This window comes from Eucyclogobius newberryi, unplaced genomic scaffold, assembly GCF_026437365.1.
Source record: "Eucyclogobius newberryi isolate DKJ021-1_F unplaced genomic scaffold, fEucNew1.0.hap1 SCAF_20, whole genome shotgun sequence".
NCBI classification, from domain to species: Eukaryota; Metazoa; Chordata; class Actinopteri; order Gobiiformes; family Gobiidae; genus Eucyclogobius; species Eucyclogobius newberryi.
In genome coordinates, this window is record NW_027315835.1 from 21179742 (window position 1) to 21194838 (window position 15097).

General features: G+C 38.0%; 1 protein-coding gene across 1 annotated transcript in view; it reads right to left on the reverse strand.

Moving 5' to 3' along the window:
* snx29 (sorting nexin 29) overlaps nucleotides 1-15097 on the reverse strand; it is a 195350-nt gene that overhangs the window by 81158 nt on the left and 99095 nt on the right. The gene's annotated exons all lie outside the window — the stretch shown is intronic.

Sequence of the window (15097 nt, forward strand, 5' to 3'; positions counted from 1 at the left end):
GTTTTGCCAAGTCTGTCAGTTCAACATTTATCATCACAGGTAATACGCCGGTTCATCACAAAATCAAATCAGCGTTGGGTGAGAAATTATTATTTTGTCTTTATATCTGCTTTTTGCTGTTTTGTTTTCATCGGAGTTTGTGTTCGCTCTTGTCCAATCATGTCGCTCAAAAGTTCCAGGAGCCGAAAGCTTAAACGTGACTAACTATATAATAACATAGATGCATAATGCTGCAAAAAGCTTCAGATAGAACTAAAATACACATAAATAGTTTTGAAGTAAACCGGAATTGAACATATATGATTAACATGTTTAGAGTTAGAATTACTCTATACATCTTGTTTTACATTATTTATTTCGATAAAAATATTCAGACAATATTTTAACAATGCATCAGTAATGTGTTAAAATGTGCCTGTAAATGTCTTGGTTGATGTTCAAGTATCACACATAACATGACTGTGCATAAAATTAACCACAAAAGTGCAGAAATATCACTTTTAGGTGTTTTCCTTTTAATATTTGTAGATGATAAACTTGATAATTTGCATATATCCAAAACAACAATTGCGATATTATCCATTTTGAATACATGTCCCACCTCTACTCTTTTGACAAAATAAACAACATTGATTTTATACGCAGATATGGATATTATTTTCGGTGGCAAAGGTGTGTGGCAATTGTTCCTAAAGGCCACTGCCATTTCTACCGTTGCCGTCATTATCAATATTCCCTGCAACTCATTACACTCTCAAAAGACGGTGGCCCCCCAATGGAGTCTGAATAGCTGCTGCCAGCGGGGCCCGGTGCTCCTCCTGACAGGGACACGACGGCTCCCCAGGGACAGCGATCCAGACTCCTGCCAGAGCCATAATCAATCCTGTGCAGCACAAATTTACCTCCACACAGTTAAGCCACTTCTAAAAGGAGTCTGTGTGTGCGCCACGATGCTAATGCGGGACGATTGTTTGTCTTATTGTATCTTATTGTGTAGTCGGTAAGAACTCACCCTCTGGCCAAAAGGTGGCTGGTTCAAATCTCACCAGGCAAGCCTTTGTAATGTTGTTGGGATAGGAAGGGCATAAACGTTACTGTTTAGAAGTAAAGGCTTAAAGGAGACGCTTTTGTCCAGGTACTATACTGAGTAGAAAATAAGTAAATAACATTACATTTTGTTCAATGTAAACAACAAAATATTGACCTAAAACAACTGCGTAGAAATAGGCCCATTAACTTGCAAAACTGATAGGCCCCGCTAGTGACGTTTCACTGTAACAAGCAGCAGATTGTCATGTGCATGTATTTATTTTTGAAAAGTGGATACATGACATTTTAGAGTCTAACATGTCTCACTCAGAGTATTAATTTAACAAAAAGTCACAACTAAGTGTGTGGGAGGGCATAGGGGGCAGGTGCAAACGGAATTTTCACCTCAACAGAGCCTCAGTTGCAGGACAAGACATGATTACTCAAAGATAGTCGATTTAGCATTTTATGTCCCCTTTAATACAATGGTGCAGATTTCAAGCTATAATTTACAAACAAACTTAAGTCAAAGCTCTTTATAATCAGCCAGTACTAACAGTTAAATGGATCATTAAACATTGTTAAACATACATCTTCTACAATTATTTCCCCCCTAATTATAGTTTTATGTATAATCAATGTTTTTAACCAAGGCGGTTTTGTGATGCCCAAGTATTGGCTTTGTCTCCCTGCTTGTTTTTCATTTGTACTGACTGCGTGTTCTATTCAAGTTACTTAACATTTTCAATTACAGCTGGAGGCGAGCATATTTAACATATTGATTCATGTTTTCAGAGGGCTGGTTCACAAACTTCACCTCTCATTAATTACAAACACAGTCGGTGCAGTGGTGGTATCTGACCACAAGAGGTTCCCACACGTTTGAGAGCATCAATAACACTATCGACAGTTCCATAGAAGTAAAGACATACACGATACAAAATAATCAGAATAATAATTAAAGTGAGACAAATGTTTAATTGGTTTGTTTCCGTGGCAAATTAACGCAAACTCACTTACATTATAAAATAGTGTTTCTGATTACCCCCTATAGTTATCGTCTATGCATTGGTATATGCCAGTTTCCTCCCTCCTTTTAAAAAAAAAAATATACATTTTTGCATATAAATGGAAGAAAACATTCTTTCTGTATTAGTTCCTGTGTTTATCCTGTTGCTGATGCTAATGTACGTCAAATCAAACGTTCCTTCAGATACAAATAAAGGGTGAAGCCAATACCAATAATAAAGTATATAGAATGTTTATTTCATGAAATTCATGTAATTTGCTATCTAACCATCTAGATTCCTTCCAGAAGCGCAACATCAGAACTCTCAACTTAAAGTCAGTCAGCCTTTAGCTCTGATGACAGTTTTACACGCCAATGGTTATTAATTAAAAAAATAACATTTACATAAGATAAGATAATATATTCCTTTAATGTCCCACATGGGGAAATTTCATTGATGCAACGCAGGTAGATACAAAGGTAGATACAGAAGAAAAGAACAGATCACTTATAGGAAGTTTGAAAAACACTCTCAGTAGAAGATCTCCTATAAACAAAAACTCCTATAGACAAAACCTCCCATTTCGGCCCTCAGAGGCGACTGTTGTTGTGATTTTGGGCCTTGCAAAAATAAATTGAATTGAATTGAATTTCCCAACAAGGGATGGAGGGGAAAAATAATAAAGATAAAATAAAGATAAAAATAAATAAATACCATTGCATGTGATCACGACAGTAATTGCACATGAATTGCACATGAATTGCACAATAATTGCACATGAATCACGACAGTAATTGCACAGTAGGACTAACAGTGTTTGTTATAAAGTCTGACAGCAGCAGAACAATTTACAATGGCTTTGACCTAAATATGGTTTATGTGCTGGTACCAGCCCAAAACCAGCTTGATTATTCACAATGCGTTTTGAAGGAAAAAATACAGTGGACTGACTCTGGAGTGTTAAATGCTGCATGATTATACGTCGATGTGTTTACCAGTCAGGTAAACACAACAATCAGACAGCTCATTTGTACGCATGTGGATTGTCTCACTGTGTAACTTCTTTGTCTCTATCCTTCAATCATACAGAAATCAGAGATCATGGTGATATTCCACATGATTTCTTGACACCACAATTTTATATAAACTTTTTTTTTTCTTCAGAATTTACAAAGCAGCTAAAATGGTTGCATCAAGACCTTGCTGCCAATTTGTAAAACTGTTAAATCAAAACAACCTTCCTCTAATGTATCTGCAGTACACTGTGTTCAAGCGCAGTTCATCTTTGTTAATTTGTAGGTCAGGAAAATGTCAACCATCGGAACCCTGCAGCACTCCCCGCCAGTTTTTTATTACCCATTCATCACCATCCACTTGTTCAGGCGAACTACAACTCTTAGATGGGATGTTACATAGGAGCAAATTAATTGTAAGCGTGAAGAAACTCAATTAATTCTCAGCGAGGAGCGGCTAATCAGTTTGTCATTGTGTGACTGAGTTTGTTTAGCATGCTAACTGAACCAAGCTGCACTGTGCTACTGTTACCAATGCATTTACTAGGCTAATTGATCATTCCTACCGTTATCAACGTAAGGCTATTAATTCAGATTCCATTAATGCACCATGACCAGACCCTATTTCAGATGGGTGTACAGATGACCTTTATCTAGTTATAGCTAAAGGTTGATTTACATTGGCAGTTTTTATCTGCAGGACAAATGGCATTAATCTTCCCAGGAATATTTGAATACATAAGTGGTGCTTGCAAAATACACATTAGTAACACAGTAAAATACACTTTGAATAAATGCAAGACGAGCAGGACATAGATATAGTGCACCTTTAAGGCAGGTGAATAGGAAAAATCTTTAAATTTGATGATATAAATTTGAAACTACTACAAACGTTTCCTTACATTAATGTAAACAGAATTGATTTCAAGTTTTTTAATCATGCAATGGGTAGATTCAATAGATAAATTAGCCATTTTATCGGTTTAAATTTGTTGGTTGGAAAAAAAGAAAAAAGACAAAAATTGGAATGTTGTTAACGAAACAAATAGAAAAGAGAATTCCATGGAATAATTTTTGGCCAGGTGAGGTCAGCTGACTAAACTAAAGGACCAGGTTATTCCATCTGTGTATTTTTGACAGTATTCACCATCCAGAACCAAGACCATAGAGATCTTTTTGCCATGTATTTGGGAGAAGACTTTGCACAGTGGTCAGTCCATCACCAAAACCAGATCTTAGTGAAAAATGTATCCAACATAAATACATCAAATCACTTTATATCACTTCATCAATTATCAAGTTATAAAGTGCTTTTCACACAATGTATCCCAAAGTGCTTTGCATGGACAATTAAAATAATTTCTTTGCATCCACTCACGCACAACCAACCAAAATAGCGCAGTTTTTGTTTCTTCTACTAGTTTTTGGCGTTAGTATTACAGTTACAATATGTTACAGTTACTATATTCATATGCATTCATGTCATGCATAATTAATGAATGTATTATGTATTCATAAAATATAGCGACTGACAAAGAACTTTAACCAATGACAACATTTTTGCTGCAATTAATTTGAATTCATTATAAAATTGGACATTAGGTTAAATTTGTTGGTCAAATAGTATAAATGAGACCAATTTGTCTTTGTTACCTTGAAAATAGTGTTCATTTTTCATTCCAGTCACTCTGTCTGCAGAATCAGGGTCATTTCACCATATTTTTATCAATCCCATTTTCATCCGTTATACTTGAAATAGAAATAATTAAATTTGATGGACTTTCGCGCACTTTGTAACATTTTGGGTGAAGGATCCATGAGAGATAGTTTGTCAGGATTGTTCCACATTAAACCTATCTTCCACTTAATCAAATACAGTTGTTTTCATTGATAAAAAACATGCATTCTTACTGCCTTTCCACAGATATGACCCTGGAGAGAGGTTTAATGCCATTCACAGGAACATTCAAGGCAAAGCATAAACAAGTCGTGTATACAGTACCACAGAAAGTTACATAGTGCATCTTCAAGTCTTCAGGTTTTGTTTTAAGACATCACATTTATTAAACGGATACATTAAGGTGGCAAAAGGTCTTGTACGTGTATTGTTTCCATGTGCTTTACTCACCAAACATTCAAAGTAACAACCTAGCCTCCCCTCCTGTCCCCCACCCTCCCCCACCCACCGCCACCTTCACAAAATCTCTATGTGCTTTGTGTCATCTCGCCCGGTTTATGATTGAAATCAGAGGCGCGCTGCGAGGAGTTGGCCTCAATCAAAAGGCCAAGAAAAACCTGGCAGAGCCTCCAGCCCTTTGAGAAAAAAAAAAAAAAAAGATTTCAGACACGGGCAAGTGGAGCAGCAGTGTTACAGATGACCCAAAAGTAATGAGGCTTAATTAGACTTGTACAATGAATGGGGACGACCGAAGTAGGTCAGTGCGAGCTGCAAGTATGGTCAAAGTCTACGATCACGCAAGAGCCACGTGTGCTGAAAGAAAAGGGCAAATATGAAATTATTGTTGAGACTTGCTCCTAAAAATATAGACTGCATTTTGGGCAGAGGTAAAGAGCCTTTACAGATAGAGATGGCAATATTGTGAATTTACCTGAAACAATGCCAAGGGTCTATTTTTTTTACGGAAGATTTGGCTTCTTTCAATCTCGGCGCCTCAAGTGAAATGACCAAAAAAGTCTAAAACATATAACGAGAGTCTTTTGGGGAGCTTTATGGTCTCTGTGGGTGCTTCAGAAAGACTTGTGTTAAAACATCAGATCAGTTAAAAAGTTCAAAAAATATTATGCAAATATATAGGTATCATTCAACTGTTTTGAAGCTGGAGAAAAGCGCTTGAAAACAGCTCATTAATGGGCACTTCCTACTTTCTGTGAGTTCTTGTTTACTGTGTTGGCCCCAAGTTGTTCCAATTTTGTTAAGTCTAAGGCTGTAAAAAACATAATATCCAGATACGAATTGATTGACGTTGAATTTAGCAGCTTTCAGTACTATAACTCTATGGATGTTCTTGATCTTATTTGACTTGACTGTAGGACTACTGTATCACAACGTTTTTATGTTCATTAAAGCTTTTCAATCAACCTCACTTAATTTGTCCCAGAAGCAAATTGAAGCAAATTGAGCAGTTATAATCATGAAAGTACAGCTCAAGCAAAGGTCTTAATGCAGCTCAACAAGATGACTGGTCAAGAGAGGTCAGCAGATCCTGCGTCACTGTCAGAGCAGTTTGAGGCGAGCAACAGCCATCGACTTGGTCATTACAGCCAGTGTCCAGGGGAAAGCCAGGTGACAGCTGGAGACACGGGTCACTCTTACTTGTTTAGTTTTGGTAATGAGACAAGCCATTCCATCAAAGTGTTTTCTCTGGAACATCCTCTGCCGCATTTGGTGTAAAAAGTTGGTTGCATTAGTGGAAAAAGTCTGTAGCATTTCAGAGCTAGCCAGATAACATGGCACGGGTACAGAAAAAACAGCTCAAATCACACAATCCAACAGTTCTTAACTCCTGTCTCTTGAACCACACAAGCTTCCCTTCTTAGTTGGTCAAAACCCCTTAATGTTATGTAAAAAAATCTGACACTGAAAATAGAAACTTCCTCAGTGTGCAATCCAAGCACGACCATGATGTTTGTCACTGTGGAATCAAAATTGCAGCGCTTATAAAGACAACACGTCTAAATTGGGACAGCGAGTAAAAACCATAAACCAATCTGGACTAGACAAGAACTAAACCACGACTAGAAAAGGACAAAACCAAAGCTATATCTGGACTAAACCGGGATCAAATCGCAGTAGAGCAAAAACAACTATAGAGAATAGAGAAAATATCAAAATCAGGTTAGAAATGCAAATTTGGTTAACACGGTTTAGGTACATTTTATTGACTTTAATGCTGCAAGGGCCACCTAAATTGACCTAATGTGCATGTTTTGGGTATGTTCAGACTGGAGGAACAAGCAAAGCAAGTCTGTTTCATATTTAGAATCATCCTTTATAGTCATTCATTCTAATTTCCAGTATATAAGTTGTATTTGTTACATAATGATGTGCGTAAGAGACGTCAGAAGTGTGCTGACATATGGAGTGGCGCTATAGCATCACTGGAAGTCAAAGTCAACTCCAACGTGTCCGTCACATTCTTATTGTAAATCTATACGCAGCCTGTTCCTCTCTTTCTGCGCCTGTCTGAGTCACTCGAGCCCAGCTGCTGCTAACAGGAAGCTCCCAGACTGAGAGACAGAAAAACGGTAAAAAATATGAGGACTGATATAGACATCGCAAGCTGTGCTGTCCACTCTGAAGCATTGTGAAGAAAGAAAAAAAAAGAAAAAGAGAAAACACACCAAAAAAACGCCAGAGATGAAGTAGGAGCGCATGAGAGCCGCAGATGGACCAATAGAAAACACCAGAAATAGGCTGCTGTACAAAAAGACTAAATCTGGCAGGAGGGAGCGGTGCGGCGTTCGTTTTGTAAGCAGAGCCAGGATCACACGTTTGTGGACTTTGAAATGTTTAAGTACAGTGTGTCAGCCTCTATTTAGGGGCCGTTTCGTCAGCCGGATGAACCAAAGCGCTGTCATTCTGCATGTTCATCGCCGCACGCCAGACGCATGAGGACAGATTAAGATTAAGTTGCATCTAAAAAGGAGTGACTTCCACTGTCCCAAACTGTAGTGTACGCTGACAAGAGGGGAGGCGGAGAACATGCATTTGTACATCAAATCCCACACCTGCCCGGGACGTTCATGCTGTGAGAAAAATGTGGTTCATGTCTAGACACAATTTCTTAATAGTATCTTCATCTTCATTCAAAGTATAGCATGTTTTAAAGGACACATATTATGCAAAGTGGATTTTATTATCTTTTGATCATGTAATAACAATGTTTAACAAAAACATACCTGGAGTTGTATTTAGCTTTGTTCAGGCTTGTTTGATGAAACCTGTTTAGTAAGTTCTCTCCCTTTTGAGTCTCATAAAACACTATATTTCAAATTCAAGCCAGTAGATGGAGTGTTGACACAAATCCTGATGAGGGAATGCCTCACAGATAATAAGGTAATGTATACTTTCAGTAGATGCATTGATTTAAGTTCTAAAACATGAGGTGTCAAAGCAAGAGCATGTTTAAAAGCCAATGACAATAAAAAGGGACACATTGTGTACAATGTATGAGCTTTTAACCATGTTGTAATGGTGTTCCCTCATCATTAGTTTACTCACAGTTTTTTCACAGTATTTGTATTGATCCATGTTGGAGTTATCCTGTATCCATGGGTTTAAGTTAAGTGATTTATTTGGTTTCACCGCCATTGTGAGGACATCACCGCATGCTGTTGTCTCTCTGCTGTTAGTCATGAAAAACAATGCATACAATTGAAAATGAAAATGGTTGATACTTCAAGAAGACAGAAGTTATGGGCTTTGATCCCTATCTACAGCAGTGAGTCGCTGACACTTAAAAGCTGTGAAAACTTCCCACAACAAACTTTTGTAGACATTTACATCTACCGGTAATCTTCCTCGTCCTCTGCATAGGCAAAGCCCTCAAAGCTTTCAAGAGCACATACTTTGTGCGCAGGTGAGTGTCTGATCCTTAAAAAAGACAAAAAAACTGTTAGAAATTAAGCTAAAACTGTCTGCAAGTAAGCTAACATTTATTAGCATAGCCACGCAATAATATGTAAACTTGCATTAGCCAGTGCTAACAGCTCAGTGCTCATTTTGGAGTGAAGTCCACTGGTGCCTCCTGACAACAGCAATCCATTTCTGGCAACAATCGGTCTTTGGGATGTTACAGAAGACAAATGCATTGTTTTGAGACTTTTGAAAGAGCCCACAGCGCAACATGCAGCTTTTGTCCTAAAGATGGCAGTAGCAACGAGTGTGTGACATGAATGAATGGTCCTGCATTTGAAGCGTGACTGCTTGAACAATTTCAGTTTTCAGCTGTGCCCACAGCTCTGTTCTTAACACAATTGTACGAGCCATTTTTCAATAATAAAATGACGATCTACTGCTTGTTACAGTGAAATGCGACTATGAAGAGGCAGGTTTGTTTAGAGGCAGTTCTGAACTATATTTCCATTTACAAGGAACAAAATGTAAAATAATACTCTGCATGTTGTAGTTGTATGTTAGTGAATAAATACCAGAAAAAAGCTTAACATGTCTTCTTTACAGGTGGCCGTTTTGTGCTGCTGTCTTGTATATTTGATACTTTGCTTTTATACTTTGCACTTTATGTTGTTACAACATTAAGAATTGAATACCTATGTAATATTTCAAACAAAGACATTTTTTTCTCTGCACAATTCCTCCCCTGTGCAAGCCTGTATCTGTATCTGAAGATTATGCATGTGAATTGGGCTCTCTACTGACTCAAGAGCTTAGCGGCGCTGAGCTACTGTGAAGTCTGTGTGGCTTACAAAGACTACAGTTAATCAAGTTAGGTGCTTTAGCGACTTTGAAACATCAGAGCTCCGGCTTCAGATCTCCTTCTTCTATACCATCCCGCACTTCAGACAGCCTCAGCGCCACGAAATCTATACCTTCCATAGCGTTTTATTAAGAATTCATGTAATCATTTTGCCGCGTTGGAGCTTCTCGATTAGCAGTGCCTTCGTTTGAGCTGAGAGAACGTAGCTTAAAATTTGAAAGAGATACACAAAATGAATGTTATAATGCAGCCTTTCCCATCGCAAAAGGGCGAGTCACAAAATTGAATGTTATTGAAAGGTTATTCCCGTTGTTAAAAAGGCAAGGCTGGTATTTGTACTTCAAAGCAGATCCACCTTTAAACTCCCATGCACAATGAAGCTGTTTGGCATTTAAAAAAAAATTGCACGCAATTGTTACTGCAGATTTAAACTGGAGGAAGATTGCGAGACTTGTAATAATTGCCTTTCTTGTTCTCTGTGTTGTTGTGCGGTTAATTAAGGAGCTTGCGGATCAAAGCCAGAGTCCCCGACCCTGCTGGAGGTTTTGACCCAAATCATTCAAAACAACATGCTAGTGTTTGTCTTATCAATACAGCACCAGATAGGAAACAACACCAAAGGGTAAACGAATATTAAACGACGTGGTTGGAATGAGAAATGTAAGAAATGAGCTGAAATTGGTGAGAGGTGACTTGTGTGTTTTTATATTATTGTGAACTCATAAAACTGATGATGTAATTTTGTACAGACATGTTTTTTCAGGGTCAAATCAAGCTCAAGACAGAAATATTTTGCAATTATTTCGGATGGAGGGCAGGGACCTATCTAACTGTCTGGAAGATTCAAGGTTTTAAAAAATAGTAATAAAATAAAACTCCACAAATATCGTATTTCATCTCAACAGAGAGGACATTAAACTTCGCTCCAGTTTTTGTTTTGATAGATTAGATTAGCCTTTATTGTCCCCGTAGCAAAATTTGTGATGGGTCCCTCCAGATCTTGAGCTTGGCTGTTTTGGGTTGACAGGGAAAAGCAGAAAGGGAGTCGAACCCTCAACCTTCTTGCTGCGAGGCGAGAGTGCTAGCAATTCTGCCACTTGCCGCCATTTCATGTGATTAAATGCGGTACTTACAGAGATATGAACCATAAACAAGGTAAACAAATGTGATGTGACAGTTAAACAGCAAATTCTACTAAATTATAATTCTGAGACGTCTCCAGCTCAGTTTTGAACTATAGGCATAATAAAATGTTGTGATGCCACTCAAGTAGTCTGTTCAAATTTCACCTGAACAAAATTGTGTCCCTTCATCCAAACGAGTGACTTAGTTTGGGTGGAGGGACAGTTTAGTTCAATATGCTTTTGCCTGGAAAGTATTAAACTTGCCTATCTCCATTGAAACGTGCAGGTGGGAAGAGGCTGGGCTCTATAATAAAGCCAATAGAAAATGTTATATTATATGAGGAAAAAAATACTCTTTAATAGATATTTTTTTCAAAGGCGTGAAACCGATTATTTCTCACTGGCTAATGGATTGTTGAATAATCATCTTTTACATTCTCGTTTGTCACCTTGCTATGACTAGATCTGTCTGACTCATTTGTTTAGCAGCGGTGAAATACTTCTAATGGTTTGGCTCGCAGCCTGTTGTTCACCGTTGGACCCTAAGCACGGTGTTATTTTCCGTGTGTGTTTGTGACACGGTGAGTAAACAGTAGAGGGGTGGTGGGCATGTTGGCTTGTTGAATGATGGGTGGACCCCGGGAGTTTGCTCAAGCCTTATGTTCTGACACCAGCCGCCTGCGAGCTGTGATAAAAAAACTGTTATACCACAAGTCTTGCCTGCCGCTTATTGCTCTGGACAGGGAATCAATGCCAGGCAGGTTTCTTCATAACCAGCTGTGACCATGTGGGCTCTGTATTATGCAATATTATAGCCAGATTTTTCATTCAGCCATGTGCAAAGGAGAAAAGTAAGTAATCAAGATTAATAAGGTTCTGTGCCTGCTTTTAAACACTGTCTTAAACATATCTTGCCAAATCCATTCTGAGAATCCTAAATATTCATCACGATGAATTAATAAGTGTAGCCGGAGCAAGTTTTTATGTTATGATAACGCTAACAACAACTAGCATGCTGACAGCACATTTCCTGCTTTAGAGGGGGTATTAAAACACTTTATAATTAGATGCAGGAAGCACACAGTGGTCTCATTTTGACCCTAAGAGATGCTTTTACAATATCTGTGTTGGGGCAAAACAGATTTGACTTTATTACATGAAAAAAATTTGAATACAGCTTCTTTACAGCAGGAGTGTAACAGAGCAAATATAGAATTGACATAGTTTTGAAGAGCTACTATCAAGTTTAGGTCTGTATAATATCAGCATTTGTTATTTAGGTTACGATAGCAGGTTGTTAATATTTTTACAGCAAAAAGTATTGGTTTTGGTTATTTGGGCCAATTTGTCAGAAAGCCCGAGGGCCAACAAAAAATTGTCTGAGGGCCGCATTTGGCCCCCGGGCCATAGTTTGGACACCCCTGGTATACAGGGACATATGTATACTTATTTACTCCACTCATATCTTTAGGTAGTATTCTTTTACGATTAAATTTCTGATTTTATTCTTTATTGGGACTGTACTAGATGACATATAGAACAATTTTGATTTTCATTTCTATTTAATTTTGTTATGAACAAAATTTGTATTACTTTTACATTTTCTGCTAAGGGGTTCATCACCGTTTTTTCTCCAGGATGCTTTGTCTATAATGTTGCACAGTAACGCTTTAAAGTTATCTATATTTAATTTATTCAATCTTTAATTAAATTAAAATGTATTGCCAAAAAATTGCTTGCTCAAAGTGCTCCATTATTGACATTATTCTTTCACACGGTGGTGGTAAGTTACTATTGTAGCAGACTGATGTCTGCCAAGGCAAGCAATTCCACTTTAATATCATGCTAATATTTTCATTATTTTAATATTCCGTATAATAAAAGTGAGTTGATAATAATTGATAATATCATTGTATCACATATGCAATTTATTTCAATGGACAAAACGACACCAGCAGCCAAGTAATGAAAACAGACAAGTATACATAAATTACTGAATCTCAATCTCGATTCAAATTCAATAATAAGCACATAACTATTTTCAATTGAGTTCAAACATGGATCAATAGATAGTGCCATTTTAATCACAAGTATCATCCTGGCTAAGTCCTGGGGTGGAACTGGTTTGGTTGTGCTTTTTTCCTGGTTCGGCCCTGCTTTTTTCTTTAATGATAAGATTTTAAAAGTCAATATTTTGTGCTTGATAAGATTAAGAATCCCTTTTTCATGCTGCACTATGGCCAATGAGTTTTGGTCACAACTCACGTTAAAAAACATTCCCAATGAGTTAGTGTCTATAAAATGTATAGAAAAAGTTTGAACCATCTTCTGTATTACAAGATTTTTATGCAAGTCATTTTTTAATAAATCATTTAATAACACTTATTCAATGCTGTGATCCAAAGGTTTAAAAGCTTCATACCTGCTGTAGTATTTATAGTGGCCCTGGCCTGTTTGTTCGCAACAAGGAAGTGAGTGACATTTTAAAAAATCAATAAGTCCTGATGGGGGCTTTTGTCTGTGTCTTTGAAACAAGACAAGTGAAAGAGAGCATCTGCCAGCTACAAGTGAATCATTCACCACTGAACAGTGACTAACCCGAGCTACACTGTTCATAACTGGCAATAGACATGACTTCAACACAATTTCAAAACACTTTAAATCTAGGAAATCTAATAAGTCACCTAAAAGTGTGCACAGACATGGTCAGACTTTGTGAGGATCGTCTTTTATTTTAGTACTTGATCAAACCAAAGAGGAACGATAGGAGAGGAGTTTGTGTCTGAGCCACTGCTGTGATGACTGTTCTGTGCAGCTTCTTTACACCGCGGACACACACGAGTTCATGTAGAGCGAGCGGACTGCCTTGACTTCTCCGCTAACTTGAATTCATTATTTTTACTGTTTAAAGTCACTGGGTTGAGATTGTGTCACTCACAGTCCGTGTCACGTAAAAGGAGCAGCAACAGTCAGTGCTGCAGTTGCCCAAGTCTTTCCCTGTGTTGCACAAAGCATGAAAGCCCCAGATAATCCTGTGAAAAAACAACACAATAAAATGAAAACAACTTTTTTTTAAATCCACATTGGACCACCCTTAAATGTTATGTATATATATTTTTGTTAGCTCAAAGTTAGATCTTTAATCACCAAATGTATCAAAGTATCAAATGTAAAAAACAGACGTATAAACATGAGTAAAGTACAGACAGCTAAAAAATTTACGTATTTGTTACTTTCCACCACTGAGATAAATCCACTAACAAATACAATAATAATAGAAAGCTCAAACAAAGGTCTTAGTGCAGCTCAACAAAACGAGAGGAGCAGACCTCAGGACAAAAGAAGAAATTAAAATTATAAACAGAATAAAAATAAAATTAAATTAAAGCCGCAAGCGGCAATGATCGGCCCTCGCCACGGCGCCGCCGCTACGCGGCCACGCCGCAAGAGGAGGGGGCGCTAACGCGCCCCAATGGTCCTTTTATTACGCCTACTGCTGAATCTGTGACGCTGTCAAATCTTCTCCCCTTTGTTTCACTTTTTTATCAAAAAGCAATTTTATTTCGAATTCTTAGCAAAATGTGCGGCTTTGCCGCACAGAGACCGTGACTTTTTGAATAAAAATGTGGATACCTTTTGAAGGTCCACCCCTGAAGATGAGTCTCACCAAATTTCAGGTTAATAGGGCTAACGCCCTGGGAGGAGTTTGTGAAAGTCTAAAGTGTAAACATGTTCTGGCGATTTCCCCATTGGAATAACGTGGGAGGTTTCGGTCATCGCTACGGCAACGCCATAACAATTATGACATGGGTCTCATTGACTTTTTTGATGGGGCTAAAATTGAGTTTTGTGTCAAATTTCATATAATTTCGCAAAACTAAACATTTAACCTCCATTTAAAATCTGTAGGGGGCGCTGTGGCTCCAAATTAATTTATTTCACTTCAAGTAGGTTTAGGGCAAAGAGTTTAACAACTGATTCTAATTTGACGCAATTCGGACTTTATCTGCGCAAACGGCAGAAATGTAAAATTTGGGAGATTTCTGAAATTCTAGCTACAGTTTGCGGCTTCGCCGCTCAGAGACCGTGACAGGTATCAATGTAATTTGAATAACTTTTGATGTCCCACTCCTCAGTAGCATTTTCACCAAATTTCAGCTTTTTAGAGCCAACGCCCTGGGAGGAGTTCGTAAAAGTACGACGTTTGGAAAAACTCCCGAGTCATTCGAAGACGAAGACGAAGACGAAGACGGAGGAGGAGGAGGAGGAGGAGGAGGAGGAGGAGGAGGAGGAGAAGGAGAAGGAGAAGGAGAAGGAGAAGAAGAAGAAGAAGAAGAAGAAGAAGAAGAAGAAGAAGAAGAAGAAGGAGAAGGAGAAGGAGAAGGAGAAGGAGAAGGAGAAGGAGAAGGAGAAGGAGAAGGAGAAGGAGAAGAAGAAGAAGAAGAAGAAGAAGAAGAAGAAGA